Genomic DNA, 4,343 nt, shown 5'->3' on the forward strand with positions numbered 1-4,343 from the left:
CGCCTCTCAGATCAACTATGCTGAGAGAGACCACTTGGCAATCGGAAGGGTGTACACTTGGCAACTAGCTGCATTAGACAGCGGTCCAGCTGGGTGATTGAATTAAAATTTGAATGTTTTGCAGGCACGTACAAGCCATGAATCAGAGGGCAGTCACCACCTCAAGAAAATCAATTAAATGTATACATATAATATATTAAACTTCAATGAAATATGCTTGTAGGTATAAATGTATTAGTATAGTGGTATCAACACAAATCATATGAGAATGGCATTTGAACCATAGTGTATCAATCGTAAGGTGTATCCATTAATACTCTCGTAACTTAGATGAGATCCCGATTAATGTGCTAGTGAAGTTTTCATAGATCACTTTTAAAAAAAATATTATTGCAAGTGATGTGTGATTGTATGTGTTACATGATCCCACTTGGTAGATGATAGTAGATCAAGGTATATCCATTAATACTCTCGTAACTTAGATGAGATCCCGATTAATGTGCTAGTGAATTTATCATAGGTCACTTTAAAAAAAAATATTATTGCAAGTGATGTGTGATTGTATGTGTTACATGATTTCACTTGGCAGATGATAGTAGATCCGGAGTTAGATGGATCTAGGTTGGTATAAATCTCTTGTTGAAATATTTTTGAAAAGTATAAGATTTAAAGATCTGATTCACACATTTTTTTACTTCTAATTACTTTATAACATACTAGTTTATAGATCTGGAGTTAGATGGATCTAGGTTGGTATAAATCTCTTGTTGAAATATTTTTGAAAAGTATAAGATTTAAAGATCCAAATCACAGATTTTTTTAACTTCTAATTACTTTATAACATACTCGTTTTTTAATCATAACTCACATTATTTTTCTATTTAGGATATAGTTTTTAGTTTTTAATTTTATTTTAAAGGGGCACTACTGAGCGACAAACTTATACATCCCCTCTTACTAGGTTCTAGAATGCGCCTCTCACCTCAACGAGCACACCGAAAAAGCTTAAACAAAATATGCTTTCCAACATGTGTAATTGTGATTAATAAAACTTTAACCAAAATGAAATCGAAAATAAGATTTTGGTAAATGAATATCTAAAACCATTATTTTTTTATGATAAAAATAAAAAATAAAATAGTTAAAAATTATATTATCACTAATTTAGATTTATTTTAATTTTAGATTTATAAGTATTGAGAGAGATCAAATCTCTCAAGGTGCAAGTTTTTTTTTTAATGTAAAACTTGAAGAAATGTTTATACCTAGAGAGCTTTGAACCCTCTAAGTGCTTGCTATATCCAGAATTAAGATGGATCTAGGTTGGTTTAATTATTAATAAATAATCATTATAATTGTTAATTTTATTTGGAAATACATCTTCAAGATCCATCACATCAAAAAATTCATTACGAACATTTTGAACCAACCAATGTAGTTCATCTATTCAGGACGAATAAATGAACCATAATAGTTGGTTTGAAAGATCCCCAATAAAAATCTTGATGTGATGAATCCAACAAATATATTTCAATTCTATTCCCAAAAACTTCTATTTAATTAAATTTATAGAAAATAAAAAAACCAATTCTTGATAACACAGTAAAATGTAATTCCTAATAAAACAATGAAATGTAATCCCTTTACATCAATATACTTAAATAAAAATAAAAATAAAAAAATATAACCCTTCCCATCTAACATCATACATACCAATCAACCATAATTACACTTGAACTTTAACCTTTACACCCATAAAAACTTGACACCCAAAATATCCTTATGAAGTACCTCACACACCCTTAAATAAATCCAAATATTAAGGTTTGACATACGTAGCGAGGATTTAAAAACTTAGAGTGAAAGGGACTAGGTCAACTTTTGATTCGATGTTGAATTGGGAGTGAAACTAACTAGCCTTTTACTCGGCACGTCCCATAGGTCCCGGCCGCTGAAGCCAAAATTGGATGCAGAGGGTCCACGTTGCATGCATTTTATGCATAGGCCTAGGAACGAGACAACGTCTTAGGGTTCGTTGGATATTTTATGAAATATGATGATGTAATAATTGAATTTTGGTTTTTATGATTTATATTTTATCGTAATTATATACACTAAAATATGATGTGATTTTTATTGAAATTGTTTTTATTTTTTCTTATGAGATGATATAATTGAAATTAAAATTAAATTTATTTTATATATTGATAGTTATTAATATTTATTATTTTTTATAAATTGTATAATTAAAATTAAAATTTATCTCATATATTAATATAAATTAGTATAATTTTTTATTTTTCAATATAAATCAGTATATTTTTTATTTTTTAACATAAATTAGTATATTTAGAAATTCGAAGTGGTATTTTAGATTAAAAAAAAAAATATTATTTGTTATTATTCTTACCACTCAGGAAGCATTCGATAATGAGTTTAACCCTCAATTAACTATGTATTTGGTGATAGGTTTAACCATAAATTAATTTAGGTTACTAAAAATTAAATTTTCAAGTATATAAAATCCAAAAAAAAAGTTCCAAGGGTTAGCTCAGGTAGTCAAAAATCGTGCGTCACCATCGGGAGGTCACATGGTCGAATCCACTTCGGGAGGTCACATGGTCGAATCCACCTGAAGTCCTTGGGGTCAGGGCTTGCAGTAGGCCACCTAGCTATCACCTAGAAGATTTTTCCAAATTAGGGATCACACACTCACCAGGGTGCTCGTGAACCACATGCAAAAATAAAAAATTATTTATGTGTTTTGATTGGTGTAAAGGGCTTTATGTGTTTTGATTGGTGTAGAGGGCTTTCCTCTCATTCCGCAATGATGATTGGTGTAGAGGGCTTTCCTCTCATTCCCGCAATGATGATTTCTGCAATGATGATTGGTGTAGAGGGTTTTCCTCTCATTCCGCAATGATCATTTCTGCAATGATGATTTTTCCGTGGACGTAGCGATCACTCACTCACCAGGGTACTCGTGAACCACATGCTATATATATATATATATATATATATATATTTATTTATTTATGTGTTTTGATTGGTGTAGAGGGCTTTCCTCTCATTCCGCAATGATGATTTCTGCAGTTGGATCGTACGTTTACACCCGTGTTTAATTTTGGGAGTTTTTTTCAATGGAACAATGTGAGACAGGTTTTGTTGTTCTTTGTACTCATTCTAATGAGGTTCTAGTCATTTTTAGAAAAGATTTTTGTAAATCAAAGTTATAGTTGTTAAACTTCAAAATTTTAAGTGTCCTTGGTGTTTTCGATGGTGAATCCATTTCCACCATCAAAAATACGATTCAAAAATTGTCTTTACAAGATTTTTTGAAATTTTTTTGACCGGATTCCACCATCAAAAACACAATTCAAACACTTCCTTTACAAGATTTTTTTTTAAATATTTGACCGGATTCCTGTCACTTTTGATCGTCCCCACGATTACTCTGCTTCGTTAGACAACTCCATTTGCCATTCGCACAATCGCTCCGTTTTTAGTAAATTGATTTCAAGTAAGGTCGCTTATTATAAACACACAATTATATGTTATAAGTTTCAAGATATCCACTTTGTTAATGTTTTTATTATTTTGATAATGTATTTTGTTTTGTATTTAATGTTGTTTTAATTTATATTGATTCAATAGGCATTTTTGTTTTGAGGTATTTTTTTGGTTCGAATAGATTTGATATTTGAGTATAGTTAAAATTTTGAACTATATGTATTTTTTAAAATTCTTTTTTTATGGGTTTATATACAAATTGAGATATGAAGTCTCATAAGATTGGAGAATATCTTTAATATGGTGTGAGAACTAAATTTTGTTTTATTATAGACACTCTGAGTAATGGGATGTGTATACCATGAAGATATATTTCACAACTTTTTTTTAGGTTTTTTTTGTTTTGTTTTTTTTTTTTTTTTCGCATGCAGGACCAAGCAGGCAACGATCAGGTCATGATGAGCGAAGTCAAGTGGATCGTGGCAAAGGATATCATCTCAAGGCAAGGAGATGGTAGAGTACCAATGGAGGAGGGTAGATATGTCAGGGTGTCAGGGATTAGACAGAGACATGATAGCACGGAGGAAATGGGCAAAATGATGAAAAGGGAGGCAGTCCACAAGAGGCGAAGGAGGAGGGGAGGTACAAGCGAGAAGAGGTGTCAAAAATAAAGGAACAGGAAAGGTGCATGCAGAAGAACGAGAAAAGTTGGCAAAGCGACGACGAACATAGAACGAAGAAGGAGAACGATTAGGAATCTGGAGGAGAGAGCAGGAATTTAGAGGAGGAAGTCAGAGTGCAAGGAGATTATGGTTGAGGGGAGCAGAATGACT

The sequence above is a fragment of the Pinus tabuliformis genome, chromosome 4_2 (genome assembly GCF_031772625.1).
Source record: "Pinus tabuliformis cultivar Carrire ecotype Pingquan chromosome 4_2, CPIR1, whole genome shotgun sequence".
Lineage (NCBI taxonomy): Eukaryota > Viridiplantae > Streptophyta > Pinopsida > Pinales > Pinaceae > Pinus > Pinus tabuliformis.